The sequence below is a fragment of the Rhyacophila brunnea genome, unplaced genomic scaffold, assembly GCF_057557595.1.
Source record: "Rhyacophila brunnea isolate RB1 unplaced genomic scaffold, BYU_Rbru_1.0 scaffold_5, whole genome shotgun sequence".
NCBI classification, from domain to species: domain Eukaryota; kingdom Metazoa; phylum Arthropoda; class Insecta; order Trichoptera; family Rhyacophilidae; genus Rhyacophila; species Rhyacophila brunnea.
Genome location: NW_028233170.1, coordinates 35,457,690 through 35,482,803, shown reverse-complemented (window position 1 = coordinate 35,482,803; position 25,114 = coordinate 35,457,690). Strand labels below are relative to the sequence as shown.

The following is a 25,114-nucleotide window of genomic DNA, read 5'->3' as shown; positions in this document are numbered from 1 at the left end:
CCCTTAGTCTATAAAAAAACAAGTCTGGTAAAGTTAATTTTTTAATGGACGCTTATTAACCCGAACACGAAGGACAGCTGATCCCTTCTCATGTAAGTATACAAATTCGAAAATCTTATCTTTTTCACTTTCGCCGTGGCAGCCAAAAATATATTGTGGCCTGACTGAGGATCAAACCCGGAGCCCCAGATGATAGCTCAGTGCCTTATGCACTAGACCACGAGGGGTGTCATATAATAATTATAATAATTAGTGATGATGAGTAAAACAACGTATCGTCACTGTTCTGGCAGAAGACACTAATTCGAAAAAATGATATATTGAGTTAGTTATACCAAAATGTTCCTTATTTCAAACTTTACCGTCTGGAAACCTTCTTAATAAATAAACAGTCTTTATTTTAAAGTCATCCTTTTTACGATTACTTAATAAACTCACATGATATACCATTTCAAACATTTTAACTACCTCAAAGTCAAATTACCCAAAACTAGTATTCTCCAGTCAGTGTGTTCTGCCAGAACAGAGACGGTATTTTATATTTCATCCAGCCAAATGAATTCAATATTTAGACTGCAGTCTAGAAAAATACCAAGTTAAATGAACCAAAAAAGTCTTCACCAATGGGGCATACTCTCTACACTTTTCGAAAACTATTTTAATTTGATGTTTGCTAATTGAAGTGATTATACTTATATAATATCAAAACATACCTAATATTATATCGTCATTATTATAAACTATATGATTGCGATATTTTCTGAAATAATATCGTAAATTTAAATTTTAAAATTTAACACCGTTACACAATATGCTGGTCTAAAATCACCGAAATGCGTCAATTTTTTATTTATAAAGGAAATTAGGTAAGTATCTATCGAGTCATAATCATAAACAAATAAGTTGATAGCACCCGATATAATTATATGAAATTTTAAAGTAAAATGAAACTTAATTTATTACAGATTCAGACTGTAGAAAGGAGAAACTCTGATTAATACGGGGGTATGAATGTATTTTTTGTTAGTTATGTAGATACTATTATAAATGTGCATCGATTTTCAAAACCATTTGGGTAACTACCCCATAACATCTTATTATACACACTCCCCAGGTCCAACGTGTTCGTAAAACATCTCGAGCAGTTAACTTATTTTATGATACGTTTCGCATGTTGAACAGTCATCATCTATCAACCCCCATCAACTACCCCACCTGATGCCGGACCGCCTGATAAAGTGGTATGCTTAATTTTGATAACTACATACTATAAACATTCCCAAATCGGCGTACATTGGTAAGTAATTTGGACTTGAGCTATCCCTTTTCATGTAGTACACAGGTACTTGTTTTTAGTCGGTGTAATAATCTTCATGATGAATGAAATAATAACTATGAATAAATTAATACTATTAACATTTTCTTCACTGTTAGTTCCAATTGAAACATATCTTGTAGTAAATAAAAATATGGAAACAAGTACATAGTTACGTAAATGAAAATATTATTATAATTCAACGTATTTATTTAGTATGGATTATTAATTTTAATTCAATACTTATTGACCAGTGACGTCCCGTGGGGGTAGGCAGATTGAGCGTCGCTTGGGGCGGCAAATCGAGGAGAATCATTTGGTATATATAGAACTACATAAACTTAGTAATAACGAACCATTAAAAAATACAGCTCACTTGTTGGAAACAAAATGTATAAAATTAACAAAAAAGGTTTATCGGGACTGTAATATTTTTTTTGTCGGGTTCGCGATGTTTCGTTTACTTCCGTTGCCCTTTGGTGACCCGAAACGACACGTGCACGGTTGATAAAACATACTGTATAAAAAAATGGGGCGGCATTTTGGCGCTGTCCAGGGGCGGCATTTTGTCTAGGGACGTTACTGTTATTGACTATCAATGATCGTCAATTATGGGCGTAATATATTATTAAATTATCTACATACATAATTTGAAAACATTTCATATATATTATATTCCCACTAGAAAAAAATCATTTTTGGAAATAATACGAGACCTGACGGGACTTGAACCTGTAACCTCGAACACTCAGTCTTAATCGAGCGAATTACGAGGTTTTACGTTTAGGTGTGAAGCGTTGGCAGTTTTTACTCCCGGTGATGTCTCAGGTGCAGATACCTAATACTAAGGTCGTCACGCACTTAAGTGCACTTTGACTGAGTTTATAGAGACTTTCTAATACACGTGTCCATGCTAGAGAGGAGCATAATGAACTAATTAAAATAAATGATTTTAATTAATAAATATATAGTACAAAAACAAAGCTAAAATAAAACGAATATACAAAACAATGTGAAGAGATCTTCACATTCACAATAAAATGCCATAATAAACACAATAAAGACCAGATCGGACGACCTGATGTTCCCAACATCTGATTGGACCGACTTGAGAATCTCTTCCCCTTAGGAGTACATTCTCAGACATTCCCAGAGGATGTGGTTTGCATCCTGTAGTACTCCGCCACAGAAATGAAACAGGTAAGTTAGTATTTTTATTAATATATTTAAAACGAGGCACGCATATTTTAAAATATTTCGATGTTTATAAGCCGTAATATAAATTACATGTTAGAAAAGCTTAATAATGGTTAATCTGATTTATATTTTCCGCTGAAAGCCTATTTATATTCATGTGACTTTAAAATAATCCTCTTTTCTGAAAAACCTGAAGTATAAAATATACATAAAGCAATTTATTTGCAAAATGCATTTGATTAATATTCATGCCAAAAATATTTTTCTATCCTTTTCGAGCTTAAAAATATTATATTTGAATAGAGGGCTGTTAAAATATTCTAGCGGGGTGTAAAGATTTATTTGCCATTGCGCTTCTTGGAAGGGTGCATGTATAAATTAATTCTGTCGGATGAATATCTTTTTAAATAAATTACACCCATTATTATGAGACAAAATTTTCAAAATTAATGTTTAAAAAAACAATTTCCCAAAGGCTGTAGGTATGTATAAGCAAGGCTTAATAAATAATAACATAATTCGAGAAAATTCATTGAATTAAAAAAAAACCTGCAGATACTTGGGTTCCTAATAAATTTAATGTTATCAACACTTAACACAACCTATATTGAGAGAATTGTGTTTAAAATAATATTTTCTAATATACCTTACTAGCATCAATATGTACCTATATAATATTATAGGTATCACTATAGACGTTTTAAACAAGGTCTTCTTATTGTGCCAACCCCTAGCGGAGGTCGGCCACCATCAAGGCGATCTTAGCTTTCTCGTCTGCTACCCGGAACAGTTCAGTGGAGCTGCACTCGTACCAATCATGGAGGTTCTTAAGCCACGAAATGCGGCGCCATCCTCTGCTATGCTTATCATTAATCTTTCTTTGAATGACAAGTTGGGGAATGCTGTACTTTTGTCCTCTCATAATGTGGCCGAGGTATCACTAATAATAATACATTACCATTCGTCATATATCATTTTATTTAAATATATTATTATTTATGAATACAAAGCATTATTTATTATAATTCAATTGTACCTATTTATGTATTGAATAGTTAATAATTTTAACATTGTATTTTATATAATGTTTCAAAATATTCATACGTTAATAAAATATTCGATCTCTAAGATCAAACATTTTGTTTTTCATATAATTTTTATAGGTACTTTAATAATTATTGTAAGATTAAATATGACAGATTTTTTAAATATTAGTATATAATCTTAAATATTGCACTATATTTTATTATCTGTCATGTAGGTACATGCAGGGTATCGTCATTAAATCAATAAATCATCAACCGAGTTCACACTCAATGTAGAGTGCCATTTGTTAGTTCTTTAAATCTCAATTCAGTATCGGATACAAATATGCAGTGACGGCTCGACGACTTTCTAGGTGGTGGGGTTTGGTCATTAATTAATATACACACATACCAACCTCCTTTTTCATAGTATAAATTATGTAACAAACTATTTATAATAATATGATTGTATTAATGGGAAATGAGTAGGTACCTAATTTTTCAGAAAAAATAATATGATTATCTCAGTTGTTACTTAATCATATTTAAAAAACGTCTTTAAAAATATTAACTAAATAATAATAATTAGTGTATACTTACCATTGTCGGTTTTGTAGAACGACACACAGCAAGCTTTTTTTACTCACCTAGGGGTTATTTGAATCGTTCCCCAGTATGCGTATACTAACGCTAATGCGTTCGCATCCTTTCTGGAACAAGATTTGTACAGCGACGACGAGATGGGTAATAATTTACAATAATTGCTTTATTTTTTTTGTATAATCTCCTATATATTATTATCCTAAGAGATTTTGGAAAATACGTCAACTTTTTTATTTAAATACCACTGTTGATTATTAAAGGAATTCACTTCAATTTTTGGAGTCCCGAATCTACTTCCATTTGAATCGGGCACAATCTGATAAAACTCGACACAATCACAGATAATATCATTTTAAAATCGCGTTTTATATCCGTCACCATACATTTTCGCATCTTGCCTTTCGTCTACCGCAAATCGATTATAATGTCGCTTAATTCTTTCTATTTAATCGAAATTTCACAAATCTAAATTAATATTCCACAAGTCTATTCAAATCTGTAAGTAGCACATTGGCGTACAAACAAGAAATAAATGGATATTTCCTCACTAATTATTACGAAAATATAAGCTAAAACCACGTCACTGCTATTTATCTGTCAAACTAATAGACTATTGATTGTCATTTGTTTTCTTTCGCTTATTTAGTTGACGTGTCAAATTATTTTCAAATTTAGAATTTGTGAAAATCCTAGAAAACATTGAACAGTAATGTAACATTTCAAATAGCATAGACATTTATTGCAATATTATATTATGTGTATCATTGCCAATAATAATAATGGAGAATTTTAATACTACTACAATGAATAATAATTTCAGATATCTTGATTATCCTGATATAGTATGTAATAGTATTATTATTACATTTAGGTAGGTAGGTAAATGAAATTAATGTGACGTTTATTCCAAATAATAATTAAATCGTGATGTTATTAATAATAATTAAATTGCAATAATGTTTCTTCTTATCAATATTGTAAAAAATGACATTACGTATCATTTATTCTTTATCACCTATAACATCACTTATATCTTATCGCTTATTGGCAAATAATATTCTAATAGTTAATTTTTACTATTTTACACTATAATTAGGTAGGTACCATAAGTAAGTAGCTACTACTTTTCCATTTTTGTACGTGATAAAAATAATATCATTTTTATTTCCTCGCCCAGATAATTTGTTAAATAATAAATTAAGCATGTTGGGATTTATTCATTAGTATTACTAATTTTAAAATAAAATAGCATTTTTGCTCCTAACCAACGCATATGGACACACCCATTCGGAGTGGTAATTATGAGTATCTTAAAAGACTTAGTACGAGACATAGTTTTTACATTTTTTTAATCTAATGGGATCTTCCTCCATTCAATAAATAAAACGTATTGTAACAAAGCAATAATCTAAATGTATGAAAAATTACACTATCCTGCTGTGGCGATGGGTGGAGGTAGGGTGGATCCACCATAGATACTGCATACTAAGCTTTGTCAGTTAAACGTATTTGTTTACATTTAAATAAGACTATAATTTACAGATGGTATTGGTTAGTTTTTAAAATTCAATTATACCCTGGGAAACCAAGCCATAATACGCATCTATCTATGAAATATTTAAAATTATGCCATTAAATCATAGATCATTTTGGATATTTAATATCTCATTTGCCGCGGAGTATTTAATTGATATTTAATTACCACATTTAAATAACATATTAATTATATCTAATGCGGACACAACAGATGTGCTGTAAGAATTTTAATAAATAGAATAATATTTTTAACTTCTATTGTTTGGTTGAGGCAGGGTTTAATAAAGTATAAAAAAACTAACCAACAACATGTGAAATTATTCCATAAATAAATTATATAACATAACAAATTTGATTTTTTTTAATACTTCTTTGTGGTTGTTCACGCACTCTTTTTTTTATTGAATAATTAACTACCTAGGCTACTAATTTCCATAGATTAATATAATCATATTAAACTTACAAAGTTGCCATTGCAAACAATGAAAAAAAATAATACGAATTGTTATAGTAATCAAAATTTGTGATATAGTATAATATCTACCTATTTTTATCGTCCTTATCATCATCAATCTGGACCTATCCACTGCTGGATAAAGGCCTCCTCAGCCTTATTCTACTCCTTACTTACACATGAATTGTGATATTTATCAAAATCAGTGATATTATATTATCTACCTATATATATAATATAATGCGTTATTATCACGAGCCTCAATAAATCCACTGCTGGATGAAGGCCTCTCCACGTTGATTGTATTCTTGACAGTCTTGAATTTCTATATTTATTAAAAATGCTAATGTTATTTATCTACATAGTCATATCGTCGTCATCATCATCAATCCACTGCTGGATGAAGGGTTTCCGTATCGTGATTCTACTACTATCGGTTGAACGAATTTGTGATATTATACCTATTTCTATAATCCTTATTATCATCGACCTGAGCCAATCCACTGCTGGATAAAAGCCTCCCTAGCCTGATTCTACTCCTTTCTGTCATTTGAATTGCTGTATTTATCAAAATCGGTGATATTATATTTATCTACATATTCATATCATCATCATCATCATCATCAACCAGGATCAATCAACTGCTGGATGAAGGGTTCCGCAACCTGATTCTACTACTATCGGTTTAACGAATTTGTGATATTATACCTATTTCTGTCGTCCTTACCATCATCGACCTGAACCCATCCACTGCTGTATAAAGGCCTTCCTAGCCTGATTCTACTCCTTTATGTCATTTGAATTGCTGTATTTATCAAAATCGGTGATATTCGATTACATCTATTTATATTGCCTATGAACCTGAATCAATCCACTGGTGGATGAAGGCCTCTTTAAATTGTTTGCATTTCTGTCGGTTAGATGAATTGCTATATTTATCAAAATCGCTAATACTCGTATTATATTTACCTATTCAAAATATCGTCATTATCATCATCAACCAAGATCAATCCACTGCTGGATGAAGGTTATACCAACATAATTCTACTCTTCTTGGTCATGTAAACTGCAATATTTTTTTTTTAATTTGTGATTTTATATACCTACCCATTTATATCGTCATTGTCGTCATCAACCTGTATCAATCCACTGCTGGATGAAGGCTTCTTTGAGGTGATTCTACATCTTTAGGTCTTATAAATTCCTATGCTTATCAGAATCGGTCTAGAATAGACTCAGATATAATATTGCTTTATTATTTATCAACATTTATTTGTCTCGATATGAATGTCCCGCACCGGGAAACTATATTGCTTAAGGTTAATTTTTAAATCAAAATATCATTTTAAAATATTATTCTATGGCTGCAAGCATTTATTTTGTATAGACAATGAAACAAAATAATGTTTATAATTAACTATTTCTTTTATTCAATGAAATTCACAAGATTTAAGAATATATCATTCTGATTATTGAACATATATAATTTAGAAAAACACTTTCTGAGAGCATACATTATAACCAATAGAAAAAATCCTTTTTGAAAAAAGTAAGCCAACCCGACGGGGATTCGAACTCCGTATCTCCCAGGTATACGCCCTGATCCGCTGCATTACCATTAAGCTACGAGGTGACATACTAATAGCGACAAATTTTAACTATTGGTCAATATTAATACCTACTCATCAATGTTATTCCAAATCAAGCTACTTTGGCAATCGATTTTTGTTTCTTAAATCAAAGTAGGTAACTATTTACTTATTACTTTGATTACTAACCGACGTCGTGGAATTTCTCCAATATTTTTTAGATGTAACTACTTGCACTTGCTAATAATTTATAATTAACTATTTCTTTTATTCAATGAATAATTCACAAGATTTAAGAATATATCATTCTGATTATTGAACATAATTGGTTATAATGTATGCTCTCAGAAAGTGTTTTTCTAAATTATATATGTTCAATAATCAGAATGATATATTCTTAAATCTTGTGAATTATTCGTTGAATAAAAGAAATAGTTAATTATAAATTATTAGCAAGTGCAAGTAGTTACATCTAAAAAATATTGGAGAAATTCCACGACGTCGGTTAGTAATCAAAGTAATAAGTAAATAGTTACCTACTTTGATTTAAGAAACAAAAATCGATTGCCAAAGTAGCTTGATTTGGAATAACATTGATGAGTAGGTATTAATATTGACCAATAGTTAAAATTTGTCGCTATTAGTATGTCACCTCGTAGCATAATGGTAATGCAGCGGATCAGGGCGTATACCTGGGAGATACGGAGTTCGAATCCCCGTCGGGTTGGCTTACTTTTTTCAAAAAGGATTTTTTCTATTGGTTATAATGTATGCTCTCAGAAAGTGTTTTTCTAAATTATATATGTTAAATAATGTTTAAATTTTTTTTTATGCTGCTTACCTTTTTCTATTATGAAAATGGGACCCGAAAGAGATTAATATTCGCGTTATATTGGATCGCTATTTATGATAATCATAATTGAGATGTATAATTATTTATCATATTAAAATGCACATGCCTACACATATATTGTATTAAAATTAAAATGTCAGTGGTAGCAATCGGCGATTGCTAGCTGTTCTGCTAGGCATAGCAGCCTGAAATAGTGTCAGACGATATTGTGAAGGCCAGACTCCAGAATAGATTATGCATATGAATGTGTATTGGCAGTGACGACATGCAAATCGTAAAACTGACAAATCAGCGAAATGTCAAACTGTCTGACGTGAATGAAAATCCATCCCGAAGTGAAAACTATGGCGCCGTCTATACATAATTTACAATTATATTAAAATCCAACACCATGTCATTATGACGAAAAGCTGTCTGCAAGACCTAGCGAGGCAGACTGGCGAGAGCCAGCTGGCTCAGCTAGTAATAATAAATATCGACTACGGTATATAAAATAGTTACGGGTTTAGATGGATAAAATAAGTAATTAAATATGTAGTTCATTAAATCATGCAATGAAGATGGTATATTATGCCCAATAATAAAAATATCTGACGTGTATTTTTGACATGATATGGATGTGGGGATGATCCCTACGAACCCTTAAGGTAGAGCCGCCCCTGCAAATATGTATATCGTCGTTTCCATTGCAAAATTGTATATCTGCAAAATATGCGTTTTTGACATTTTTGTATAATTAAAACCGCAAAAATCACCTTTACACACATGCAAAATAACACAATTTACAAAAATTGCATTATCGATTAAATTATGAAAACCTTTTTTGAATTGATTCAAGTGCTATACATTTTGTAAACTGTTTTTATGCTCCCCTGAAAACTTGAGATTTTGCAGATATTCAATTTTGCAATGGAAACGACGATATGCAAAATCGATAGGTACGGTACTTTTAATATTATTTTGAATTTGCAAATTTAATACTTGGGAAACCATAATTAACATGGGAAAGTATTACGAATAAACACAAAAACTATATACATTATAACCGACGAAAATTTAACAACTTATTTTTTACTAATGATAAATTAGAAACTGGGTGAGAGTAATATTTTTTTAGCTGATGAAATAAGTAGCGACTGAATAGATTTATTTCAATAGAACTGAGTATTTTAGTTGGAAATTATTTATTAGAATGTAAAAAATAGTATTTTATAGTGCGTATCATAATGGATTAGCAGAAAATGTAATAAAACATATTATTATTTTTACGTTTTTACTAAAAAAACTTCCAACAGTCATCATTTCTGTAAAATATAAGTTGAACACTTAAAATTGAGCATTAAGTGGTGGAAATACAGCCCGCGTTTCCGCACGTACATCATCTTGCGCAAAAGAAAATGTTCTTTCATAAAAAAAACACCCTCAAAAGAAGGGTGAATGTTTTCCTATATGAGTCACTTGTTTGCAAAACATACTATCTTTTATATGCATACGCGACTAAAATATTATGTTATACGTCTACAATACTAATCTTAAATTTTTATTTAATATTTGTAATGTTATTTCGTCGTTATCATGTCTCTCATATTAGAAAATTAGAAATTAATACTGGGCGGGACTCGAACCTGCATTCACCGGATGTATGTAAGTTATAAATTAAATATAGAATGCTACATTATTACAACAGCTTATGTATTATTAATAGAAAAATATTAAAAAGTCAGTAACTGTCCGCATCTAGGAATTAAGGTAAGTAGCTACCTATTAATTATTAATACCCAGATTTAAAATAAATTACAAAATATGATCGCCAATATTAATACAATTATTGTATACACCTCTGACACATTTTATGGATGGTTCATCTTCAGTGTTTCCCAAACTTTCGACCTATGTGTACCCCTTCTATAATTTTCGTAACACTGAGTACCCTTCGTCAAAAAATTGCATATACTTTAATAACAATCAAAATATAATTATTTTTTCTCTTTTTAGTACTTACATCAATGACATTATTAATGGACAACGCACTCAATATAGTAGTTAGCAAGTAAATTCGCGCATAGCGACATTCGCACATGTATAGGTAGACGTCACGCAATTTCCATTATGCGATATCACGCATCGGGAATTTATAGCAATATCACCTTTATTGTAATGGCATTAGAACATTGATTCTAGTGTCAATGTTCATTTGAGCGAACCCGTTCGAACCGTACCATTCGGCAGACCGATAAAAACCATCGGGAATTTATAGCAATATCACCTTTATTGTAATGGCATTGAACAGATTATGCCATTCGGCAGACCCGACAAAAAAGTGAGTGTCATTTTTTTCCCCAGATGCTTCGTCCATATTAATGTCATTGACCTACATAAACAAAATAATAATAATAAACGAAAAAAAAACTCATTCATAATAAAATAAATAAAAGTTAGGTACCTACTTATATTATAAATAACATTCATTATAATCAATAAGATGGATGAAATTCTTTATGTTGAGACAGATTATCATAATTTGGTTCTCTGGTTGTTAATTTTAATTTGAGATGCGGTTCCAAAATCTTGTTCCTTTTTTTTACTTAATATCTACAAATGCTGAAAAAGCAATTTAACATAGATATGAGGCGTCTAATTACAAAAAGCGACAATTCCACAATTCAATATTTTCGGGAAACAACGTTTTTATGTTTCAAGCTTAAATTATTTGTTTTAACGTGAGATAACTTTTTCCGTTGTATTCTATATCGAAATTAGAACCAAATGGCAATTTGTTTCAGCCAATAAACTCTTAAATGTAATAAATATAGGCAAAATAAAATTGGACGTAGCGTTATTTGTACCTCACTTTTTAATTTACTCCGCGTAAGGCACATATTTCCGTGGCACTGTCATGAGTTTATCAAATCAATATTGAACGTTCCCTTATTGGTTGTCTTAAACACGCGCGAAATCAACCAAGCTTTAAATAATATTAAACACGGACTTGGCGCTTTTTGTAATAAATCGAGACTTAAAAAAAAATTTTCGTATGGTTATGTCACGTTTTGGAATTTATAGATCAATACATATTGTGTAAAAGTATACAAAGAATACGTGCGTATTTTTTTCTCGATTTTGACCAAATGTGGACTTATCGCTTTTTGGAATTAGACGCCTCATATGAAGTTGGAAAAGACAATATAATATAATTCAGGAATATCTCTGTTAAAACTGAATACACGTCATGTTGCATTTGCAACCATAATGATGTTAAAGCACACTCCTTATCTTTATTTTTCAAGAATCCGTCTGAAGCTAATTCCAACAATTGCTCTTCTTCCACATGCGATAAACCTTATGCCATGGATGTTGTATTGGTGTCGTATTAATGCTTGTTGCACCAGGCGCAGCTAAAGTTCGGTGCAGCGCGTATCCCCACCAAACTCTTCCCGTACCCCAGGGGGTACGCGTACCATACTTTGGGAAACACTGATCTAGATAATTGTGTAAAGAAAATTGACTTAAATCTTATGGATGCGGGTTCTATACTGCCTGACAAAAATGTTGCTAAAAATAATTATGAATTTCCAAGGAAATTGCAGTGAGTACACTCAAGATAAGAATTAAACAAGTTACATGCTATCTCTTATGAATGTTTTCGAAAATACACTCCTTGTTTATTTGGTGTATTTTATATGGACGGCTGGCGAGGCCGCACACTTCTCCCCGTGTGCTCGCTGCGTTTGGAAATAAATTGCCCGGTTCCTCCCCCAGCGCTGCCGCATACATTTTTATACTCTTTCCCTGATATTTTCCCCAATTTTTTCACTATAAATGTTTACACATTCACTTAGGATGTTGCCTGGTGGTGTAAACGAAAGGGGATGTTTTTTACACACTCATACTTGGACCACCTGTATGAGGCGTGTAAAATCAACACTGATATTATCCATATTACACGCAGGTCGAAAATGCTTGTTTTGATTCTGCCTATCTTATTTTAAAGATATAGTATATTGCACATCGCTATACTTAGTAGTTTACATGAAACTAGAGTAATAATTACTCTCTACATAATATATAATATTCAACATTATTTATTAGTGTTTAGAACTACCAGTATTTGAAACCCACATCATGATTCATTAAGAAACAACAATTTATAAAAAAAAATTAAATGATATAAATAACACATGTATTATTTATGTTAAAAAAATCTAATTTATTTATTTCGATTATTCATTATTTAATATACATAATATTTAAAGTAATCCTTCCCAATGAGTGCACATGGGTTAATGCAACGATGTTATTTGGGTAATTTAGAAACATAGGTAATTGCTGATTCCACATAATATTATAAATCATGTTAATAATAGCATTACCTTGATTTACCTAAATTAAAAAAAGTTAAAAAGTTGGTAGCCTTTTCTAGGCTGAATTTGAATTCACGTATTGCCAACTTAATAAGTGGAGTTAACAAGTCTTTTTTTTTTGCTTCAATTTCATGCGTTTATAGTAAAATTTTTTTGGTTTTTCACGGCGTGTTCTTTCTCCTTCTTTCTCAAAAGAATGGGCCGGTGAAAACCCAAAAATCTATTACGATAACAAAACCGTGAAAGTCTCAAATATTTCATATATTTGGGTTCCATCCTATAGAAGAAGGATTTTTTTCAACATCTTTGGCATGTACCTAATAATTATTCTTTTCTGTTTCCGGGAATTTTAATTAGAAAAATATCGCACATCTTTCGTGAACAAAATCACACCTTCTGCGTGTATTTTATTATAGAACGTGTGCATTCAAAAGATAACCTGCTTAACGTATTTTTAAATCGAGAAAGTAGTCGTTAATTTATTTATATTATAGCAGCATTATAAGTGCCATCCTTCTTGCCATATTGATTTTGATACAATTTAAAAAAAAAGCATGTGTGGAAAATCTAAATATTTGATTTGATATAATAAGCTCGTGTGTACATTCGATATTTATAATATCACTTATCACTTCTTTCATATAGATATCATATGTTTATACTTATATTCACATTATACTAATTATAGGATATACCAAAAAACCCTGTTTGGGCCAACTTTATAGTGGCTGTAATCCCATATTATATATTCCTAACATACCTCCCACAATCATCCTTTGTGCACCAGGCACGCTATTAATAAGGCAGGCATTGTTCAACCATATTAATTCAATTCAATGTATAATACTTAGCTTTTTTTATATAAGTACGCTACTACGTAAATCTTTAAATGTAGTTATACAATAATTTTTAATTACCATAGAAATAACGCCTTAGTTGTCAAAACAATAATTTTCACCATTATGTAGTTTTATGAGTCGTGAATCTGAAGGCAAAATAATACAATGGTCGTTTTAAATGTTGTTTGCGGTGAATTCTTCGAATACGTTGGACAATATACGGGGAAAAAATCAATCAATTATCCAAAGACTCAGAATATAGAAATGTCTGTCAAAAATTTATCTAAGCGCTTCTTACATTTTCGACAAATCGATCAAGAAAATCTAGAGAAACCATGTGAAAGACATCACTAAGGACAGTAAGTTATTATTCTGCATTGAGAGAAGCAGAGTGCTATGAGGGTTTTTTGGAGATTTTTTACTGCTCAGAAGATAGCTGCATTCCAATGTGGTTACTAATGAGAAAAAAGATTCAGTTTTTACGTGTTTAATGTAACTATGGAATCCAATCCCGAGCCAAAATTCTGATTTCGGGATTTCGGGATTATAATTTGACAATCCCGGGATCCCGCGACTGGTCCCGGTCAAAAATAAATCTTGTATAATTTATACTATTTAAGACATTTTTTGTTAATATTGTATACTTTCAATCTTGGAAATACATAAGTTTAATGGAGTAATTAATATTGAAATATAAATAATAATGTGAATTTAATATGAGATTGCTGTTTCTGATAGTAAAGATTAATGAATAGGTTAGCGATATTTAAAATAGTAAAGTAAATCAAGGTGTACTTATGGCCTTTCCGCTTCATAAATCTAATTAGTCAGCCAAATATGAAACTGCCGTAAAACGTTTGAGATCATGGTGGAATTACTTTGTTAATAGTGCGAAGCATTGTTTTTTTCCAGTCTTTCTCATTTTTATTATTTTATGTGAAAAAATAAAATGAATCGGCAACTTACACATAGGTATAAATCAAACTTTATTCAAACTCAGTTTATTTCTAATGTAGTTATTTGTTATTAAAAGTATTTTTTCTGTTATATTTTCGCTTTTATTTTATTTTCCATAAAAATTAAACATAATCCCGAAAGCTTCGGGACTATGTTTATCAATCCCGGGATTCATAGGTATCGAAAAAAGCTCGGGATCCCGGGACTATATTAGGTACCAACGTTTTATGGTTGGAACCGATTGCAGTAATTAAAATTAGAATAATTATGTAATAATATAAAAATATTTCTAATTTTTATTCAAAAGAAATTCTCGTGAATATGTATGATTTGTAAAGTTACCGTATTATGCCACAAGCGTGTTGACGCGCATTATAATTGCGTGCGCGCTAGGCCGGCTATAGAAAATGAGCATGCATTTTTTTTTTTCTTTGCATACACACTGTATACATACTATCATTGGCCATGGTCGATTTTTTTAAAATAAGAATTTAGTTTATTCTACACACACTTCCATCTTTTGGAATCATGGTGAAATACTTAACCAAAATACAATATTCTTATGATTATACCAAAAAATATAATATGTTTATACGGTTTTATTTTTTCATAGTAATTTGTGGCCTACCGGGTACCGCCATACTAATTAATACCTCCCGGATTTTAATGGGAAACTAAATATCAGGTAATAATTATTATGAAATTATATAAGAGGATCATTATGAATACCTACCGACTTTGCTGAGATTTATTTATCCATTGAAAAGAATATTTTGGTATTTGAATTAGCTATCTACGTTTTTTTATTAGTTTGAGTGGATATTTTTCAACATGGCTTTAACATAAAACGTTCGCAATAAATTCCGCATAAGTGTAGCAAGGTGCATTTTATTTACATCCAAAATTCCCGATAAATAAATAAATACATCGCAATAAAACTAGCCTAGGTCATTCTACCCTAAGCTATATTTTATATACTTAGAACCCCAGCTATTATAAGAGGGGGCGATCATGAAAACATCATTCGTTTTAGCTAGCATGTTTACAGAGTAAATGCTGGACATGCATTTTTAATCGACGAATCGATATCAATTCAACACTATGTTTAGTGGTTAGTGATCTCTTGATATTCAGACAATTGACCGCCGAGGGCAATTTCACACATAAAAATATTCATAGTCGTATTTAAAAATATATTATCCACCACTATTGACCACTTGGGAATGGGACAACTGGACTCCGGACAATTGGACGCCGTACTGTCGTAGACACGTATACAGAACGTAAACGAGGTATTATAATCAGTTTCTATCTACTACTTAGTAGTTTTAATTCATATTACTCTTAACATAATGTATTCTTTATTGCGGATTGAGAATTACCATGCCTAAGGCTTTATATAAAATAAAAAACTCTTTTTTCGTTGGAACTTAAACATATGCACGATTAAATCATTATTAACGTCTGCATATTTACATTCTCACCAACTATTAAATCATAATATAATCATTTAAATATAAATAATAATATTAAATATATTTTTATAAAGTACCTATAAGTACCTAGCGTCTATTTGTTTTTGAATTCCGTGGCGTCCAGTTGTCCCGGGGCCAAATCGTCCTAGATTCGACCACTTCGTTTCACCAAAAATGTTATAAATTTATTCGGAGCATCTCCTTTAGATTTAAATGAATTCGAGGGCTCCAAGATCCATTATAACAATTATTTTTATCATTATAAAGTTTGGAGTACAATTGGATGCTAAATCTAAACAATATTTATACTTTGTATAATACATTATGTAAAGATAATATTATGTCTTTTATATTTTTATATGTTTAACACAAATAATGGACCTTTATCAATCTTATTAGAAATAGAGTCATGTTAAAAAACAACATGGAAACTGATAGTATCTAAAACGGATATGCCGACACTAGTTAAAAGGAGCCCAATACATTTTTTTCTTAAAATTCATTGTACATCTATCCAAAATATGGTCGAACATTCTATGATTGCATATAATTTTTTTTAAACTAGCACTAAAAATGGAAATAAAATGCCAGATTTAGCTAAATTAATAAAATTATGTGCAACTTGTGATATAAACTTATACCTACCTATTAACGCTGTTAAAAATGCTATGCTCCAGATGCTAGGATAGTATCACTGGCAGAATTAATCAACGCATCTGACACTTACAATAATAGTCATGTATTTTGTACAGAAAATTCAAATAAATATATTACATAATATTATTATAGTATGACTTTAGCCAACCTTCGTTTATATCTCGCTACTTGAAAACAATAGTGAGATAATGAAAAATGACAATTTTTAAATATGTCTGCCAATCTGTTGCTAAAACCATATAATGAATTACGTACTGAGGTTTAAAAAAAACAAACAGCATATTTAAAACAAAAATACCAATGTTGCATTTTTTTAAATGTGCTATAACTTCAAAGTAATAGTGGGAAAACTGAAATACCTCACTGTTTATAATATTATTCAAAAAATCTTACCATTATCATCCATTATAAACTACTCAAAAACAACATATGCACATCGTTAACGATTTTATTTGTATGAAACAAACAATTTATAGTATTTTTTTACTTATCTCATTATTGACTTGATTTACTGTCAAAAGTAATATGGTGATAAAATTAGTTACATGTAAATTGCACGTATTACATTTCACCGTAGCACATCTCACCGTGAGCTTTCTTATCGGAAAGAGATGAAAAAATTACGCGTTGTTCGTGGAGCATTTTCATAACCGATTTTGGCAAAATTCATGAATTCAAACCTAACCTAACCTTACTTGACCTAACATCGGCTATTTTTGCTATATTTGTTTTCCGCTTGCTTTCTGTAAACCGAAAAGAACCGTGTTTTATTTAGACATGAATTTTATCTCAGTACTATACGACCCAAAGAGGTTAGACGGTCTTTAACTTACGACCATATATTTCCGATACAACATTTCACGGTAAAGTGTGATACGGCGTACAAATTTCCGAACGCTAATAAAATTGTACACGTATTCCTTGATTGACAACATTTTGCACTTATGACAAACCAAAATATATTTTTGAATAAGTATTTTGTTATCGATTGATTTTCGTAATATATATAATTGGTCGAACTGTATTCCAATAAGATAATTATTTTAATAATATGTTGTAAGAAACTCGACTACCTAAATTAACGAATAACATAAATATTCGTAGTTTGGCCGTAAGTCGATCAATACATTTAGCATCAATTTATAATAGTAAATAAAATCATAATGAGAAATATTTTCAAGAACTATTATTTAAGTCTAAAAAACGAAAAACAATCTTTCAAAGGGTAAGCATCCCCCACCTTTATTCATATGATCCCTCCCAATCTCTCTTCATAGAGTGCTCCAGGCATAGACTGGTCTCAGGGGTAATTATTATTACAAAAAGAAAAAGCCTACAGCGAAATATTTCAAACTATGCGTGTGTATTGTTCTTCATATTATAAACTTATTTTATATTGAATCTATTCATCTCAGAAATCTCATTGGGATAACGTATTTCTTAGAAATGTAATATAATGTTTCGGATATTATAATCCCGGTATTAATTATTGTAATTTATTATTTCTTTATTAAATTTTAAAGAAAAGTCAAAAATCAAAGAGATTGAACAAATAAACGTTTTCGTCTTACCTACTTACAGCTCTTCACATAGATTCAAAAACATTTTTAGAATAGTTGAATAGATAACTATAATTCATTTTTAAATTCACAATTTGCTATAAATATCGTTTTTGCGATGTCACTATGTATTCTTCTTCCCATTTTTCACGACATTTCCAATCCATTTTCAGATACAATGTGAAAAATTTTACTATTCAGTATATGCTATTATCTGAATATGAACGCCGCTTCAATTGTGTCGAATAGCACTTTTACACCTGAATGGATTTATGTGCACCAATAGTGTGTATTTAAAACTATCGCGATAATAACTGTTTACACGTAAAGTTGCTGACTGTCTTTCCAATCTCATTCTTCAAGAGTAAGCAACACGCGATGTTGTCATTTTATGGTACTATTTGACAGTCATAAAAATCGGTTAACCTCAAAATGAGTCTCTGCGCGGTGTAGTTCGTTTTTTTCCTGACAGTTTCGCCACTATCGTTCTACTGCGCATGCGTAAATATTGAATAAATCCCAACTATTGCGTGAAAATTCAGTAGCTTCCAAACTTTTTTGACCCATGCATGCAATCTTGTAACGCAATGCACGTATATTTTCTTGTTATGGCTGCGATAATACGTCCTGTCACCAGTAAATTTATGCACGTGAAAACGGGGTATAAGTTCAGCTGATAAGGTTATGTTACTCAATGTAAAAAGGTGATAGTTTACTGATGCCAACATTTTGGACGCTCTTCGAAAACAAGTCAGAACAAGCATTTTTTGGCGGACAAATAAACTGAAAAGGCTGCCATTTTCAAAGATAATAATTTAGATTTTTGTGCGTAAATATTAGCTTTAAGACTCGTAAAAATTATATGCCTAGAGCATATTATATAAGTGTCTATTTCCGGCAACATCTGCCAGGGTCGGCTACTACGATATCATGGGACAGAGACAATAATTGTGATACTATGATTTACAGTTCTACAACATTGAACCAAATTTGCAAATACGTTCTCACTTCGATTCTACATGTTGCCTGGTTACACCTTTAGTTGTCTACTCGATTATCACCTTCACTGTTATAAACACGCTGTGTCACATATCGCTTCTCATAAACATTCTTTTCCACTCCCACTTTATTAATTCCTGGGACCCGCCCTACACCGCACTCTAAGCCGAAAAGATCCTGCATCAACAGTCAGGTCTCCAAGTCATCCCACCACTAATAATTACTACCAGAGATGCCAGATCAAACTTTTGTATTTTGCTAAAATATCCGGAAGTCAAAACATTTTCATTATACCTACTGTTATTTTTTGATGGATATATAAAGTTGGAAGAAATAACAATTAATTAATACTTATTGTGATACTCGTAGCTACGCCCACAATGGTAACGTGTTGGCTTATAATTTCATGGATAATAGGGTTGAATCCCGGGTCTGACAAATTCATATACTTTTTTTTTTTAAGTTAGATATTGGCGTGTAAAAGTTTGATACGGTCGACAGTTTCATATACCTTGGATCTCTTGTAACTCGACATAATGATATTACAGAAGAAATCAACAAGAGAATCATGTCTGCGAATAAATGCTACTTTGGCCTGTTAAGACATTTTAAGTCCCGCATACTATCTCGCCGAACTAAAAGCACTCTTTACAAGACACTTGTAAAGCCTTGTAAAGCCAGTGCTCACCTACGCATCGGAAACCTCGACATTAACTGTGCAAAATGAACGAGGCCTGAACATCTTTGAAAGACAAATTCTCCGCCGTATATATGGACCGATCAGGGATGGCACCAATTGGAGGAGAAGATATAATGTTGAGCTCTACGGGCTGTACGAAGATTGCAGCGCAGTTCAATCAATTAAGATTGGGAGACTGCGATGGCTAGGTCATGTGCACCGTATGAATGACAATGAACCGACAAAGAGAGTGATGTCCAGCAATCCAATAGGACGTAGAAGAAGAGGGAGGCCAAAGATCCGCTGGTTGGATGGAACTGCCAGTGACTGCCGTATTCTGGGTGTACCAAATTGGAAAGCCGCCACACTGGATAGGGACAGGTGGAGGGAGCTGTTGGAGGAGGCCAGGACCCACACCGGGTTGTCGCGCCCCTGATGATGATGATTATTTTTTTAACTGGTTGTTAAGTAACTAAAGTGGTTAAAACCCATTTCTCCTAATAGAATCAAATATGGTGATGTGTAATGTATTGTGATAACTAATGATTTTTTTGTACTTGATTGAGGACTTGAGATTGGTTTTGTATTCCGATATTATCAATTGTGACAATTTTATGTATTTTTGTTATAAATTTAACTATGATACGTTTAGTGTTCTTAACTATTATTAATAATTAACTACTATAATATTTCTTTGATGATATAACTTTATATAGTTACAAAAACAATATATTGAAATATTTAATCATTATGAGGATGTAATTTTGATGAAACAGGTCAATCATATTCAGTTCGGCCTTTGTTTTAACTTGCAAGTAACAACTCGCTCTTCAATATAATATTCCAATATGGCGTTTAAGTTTCAAGTCTTTGGCATATATTATCAAATCAATATAACTGCACCCTTGAGGGAAAAGCAATTTCCTCATTGCGAAATGACGTCATGGTTTATATTGCAGTGCGCAAAAGGAGGCGGCATTAAGACGTAATATAAACTTAACAAATTTATCCGACGAATTATCCAAATGCACTCAATAAAGTCTATGCTACTCTATACTAACCATTCGACAACGACTGCTGTCGAATCTCTTGGGAATCAAAAGAGCTATGGTCACTAAGTCTGCGTGATGGTTTAAAACATTCAATAAAAATAGTTTCCAATAAATTGCATAGAGTCGTATTTACAAACTTTTGCGCAGTACCTATTTTCTTTATAAAAAAATATACCTTAACATTCTTAGCATAATTTTTTCATAACTACTTTGGTCGTTCATATTATATGAGTATATTATTTCATGTAATATTTTCTTATATCTATCATTAATAAATACAAGATAAAAAGATTTTAAGATTTTTAAATTTTCTGTTGAATCATATAAACTTGACATTTCTATGTATTAATAATTTAGGACAAATAAGGCAATTGTCAACAAATCATTTTTTTGCTATTTTGCAACAAACAAAATATAGAATACTGAAATGTCATTTTGATTTCCATAGTAACGCACGTATATATTAATAATTTACTTGCTAGGACCACCCCCTTAGCAACCAATAGTAGTAGATTGAATTACGGATTTCTTCCGAAATAATTTTTCAGACAAAACAGAATTAACTGAAAATGAATTCAATTCAACTTAAAGATGGCTAAAAGTATTAAAATAATGCATTGGCATCGTGTTCTGATATATTCTAAAAGTTTCAAGTATCTAGCTAGTTGGGAAGTTAGTTAAAAATCGATTGCAAGATTTGTACTGGATTAACAACCACCGGGACAAACAAGAATACGTGCTAAGAAAAACGTGGTAAAAAATTATACTCACTAATAAAATATTAACAGAACGATAAAACATGTTAAAATCTAATAAATGAAGCAATATATTGATTTATTTGTTACTTTCATGTGCTGAAGTTCTATATAGGTATATATACATATATAATCACCTATCGATTTTATAAAATATCTGAAAATAAAAGTATTTTTATTTTCATCATATATCTCATATATCTATTTGACTATAAAACCTTCATATTATACGTGTTGCCAAATTGTATTTGTAATTAAAAACCAAGTGGTCAAAACACATTATTTTTTGCACTGTCATAGTGATTATCAATTTTCTACAAAATTATAATGAGGAGATAATAGTTTTATTTTTAAAAAGCTTTTGTCCATGATATTTAATTATTCGGGATTATATTTATTTAAAATTGTAAATTCCGATAATAAAATACAAAAAATACATATTACTATTTCATATTTTTAAATCACAACACTTTTTTTGTAATATAAGATACCTACCACGTTTTTCGTTTGTTTTTAAATGTGTTAAAAAATAAAAATATTACCTATCAATTACATATTAAATATACCTACTTTCTTAGAATTAACTTCATGAAGTTTATTTTTGTATCTTATGTCCAAATCTGTACATGTTACTTTAATGTATTAAATAACATCAAAACCAAAATAATCTAAAGTCAAGAATTACAACTGGCACGCCATATATCTCAACCAATACGACGTGATCATAGCACTCTAGGATTCCCCCTTTGTGTAGCTGCATCCAGCAACCATAAAGTTTCCTCCCCGGGGATGTCCCGCGCTGCCGAGACTGCGAGGTCACGCGCATGCCAAGGGTGGTTTTACTACCAAGCTTCCGGATGCATTAAGATATTTCTTCTTTGTGTTATTATTACAACTCGAATTTATCTACTTTACAATGCAAAACATAGACGGCGTATATTCCCATGCCACCGTAATGAAATTTTCAATGGAGGGTATGTTTAATTTTAAGCCAATTTTCTTGCGCATCAAAGGCTGCAATCGTCAATTCATTTTATAAATTTTCCATGCCTAGGTATACTTATACAAATGATCAGGGCTCGAAATGCATCAAAGCGCACCGGAACGCAGCTCTGGTTCGTAAAATCTTCGAGAATATTGCTCCGTCTCGTGGAAAAATTATATATTGCGTTTCTATCTGTGAATGATTAAAAAGTAAGTAATTAAATGTACCTAATTCATTTTTTAAGTAAAAAAAAATTACGACGTGTCGTAACGTAACCCCATTTTTGCCTGCCGCGCTGATGATTTTTAATGCCACACATTTAAGGCATATAACAAAAAAATTTAATGCCACACATTTATTTTATATACTACACATAGAATTAGATAAATAATGGGTTAATATGTTCGGAAAATTATCAAGCGTTCCGGTTCATAAAATTTTCCATTTTAAGCACTGGCTTTACAGAATTTACCAGGTTTCCATTAGAATCTCCGAGAAGTCTCAGAAGAACAATATTTTTGTTTCAAATACCATTACTACTTCGATATGGCATAGGAACCATGTTTTACAACCATAAGTTAGCCCGGACTATATCATGATTTTATATTATAATCAAGAGCTTTTTTTTTATTCATATCAGTATTTTTTAACACATCAGCGGCTTAAGGTGTGCACGCGTATGCCACCATTAATCATGAGGCACTTTATCGATGCTCATTCATCCATGCCTGTCAGGTGGTATATTGGGTTTTGATTTGAAATTGCATTATTTTTATTAATTCTTTAAAAACTAATAAAAAAACTCGAGGTATAAATAGAAAAATAGACAAACAATTTGCTTGCCACATGCATTTCTGGGACATTTCGATTAGTGATACATTATTACATAGGTATTAACTACTTATTATTTAGATTTTAAATAAATATGTAATGTTGTTTATCATAATAATGACAAGCATTTTAGTATTTAGAGTAAATTATATTTATATACGTATACGTGCGCGGGCAACATTTTATAACTCTGCGATATTGATATTTCCTTATCATGGTCAATGCCAATTTAAACAGTAAACACACACAATTATTCACATATTATTTAAAGAATACGAAACTATTCAATTACCAGTGGCGAATGGTGACTTTTGGAAAGAGGTAGGCTGTGGAGATATGAGAAAAAAATATACTTATATATAATAATGAGATAATCCGATATTACTACTGATGAATATGTACACAACACAATAACACACATCACAAGATACAATTATTTTTTATTTTTAAAATCAATTTTTAATTATATCTCATTGAATCCAATAGGAATTATTTTTTAAATCATTTTATGTATTTATTATTTGCTTAAAGCGAAAGACATCAACAATAAACATATTCCTAAAGGGTGTAGAGCCTACAGTAAGCGTATTCTGTAGCGCTTACAAATTCGGTTCAAATTTACAGACATTCTTGATGTTATGTGACTTCATAGCGATACAAAATGTAGTTTGGATTCTGTCGATCGGAATCCGAAGCTAATTCGGTTGAAAATAGATGGCGCTTGTGGCCACTTATTTTTTATTCGAAACTCAACTAAATTAAACGGTATTCTAAATTCTAACGATAGATGACTCTCAATTGTTTTATATTTTGCATACATATTTTTTATTTACCTATTTTAATATAAATCAAATACTTGAAGATATATTTTTCTTAAAAGGTAGACTTTAAATAATCGCCTAGTATGGAGCCTTGCCACTGTCAAATACTTATAATGTATCACAGCCAACGTTGCCAACTTAACATTTTTTTTTGCCAGATATAGCATTTTGCAATATCATCTCTGGCATATGGCGTTAAAACTTTTGTTTTTCAATGGTCAGCAAATTTCATATAATAATAAAATAAATGCAGAATATATTATTTAAACTTTACTCAAAATTATCGCTCCATCTCGTGGAAAAAATGTTTTTATCATTCGAACTAGATATAGTATAGACCATAATATAGCAAAAAAATTAACACACTTGTTTTTATCCAATATACATACAATTAAATAACTATGTTACATAATATTATCGAGCGCTCCGGTTCTTAAAATTGTTCATTTCGAGCGCTGGCCGCATAAGTCTGCTAACGGCAGTTGGCAACACTGATCAATACCTACGTGAATCATTATAATATCTGCACTATTATTAAAATTCATATTTATATCACCTAGGTACCTAGTTAT

At 31.1% G+C, this 25,114-nt stretch overlaps 1 protein-coding gene across 1 annotated transcript in view; it reads left to right on the top strand.

Moving 5' to 3' along the window:
• LOC147066351 (uncharacterized) overlaps window positions 1-25,114 on the top strand; it is a 1,224,975-nt gene that overhangs the window by 366,818 nt on the left and 833,043 nt on the right. The window lies entirely within an intron of this gene.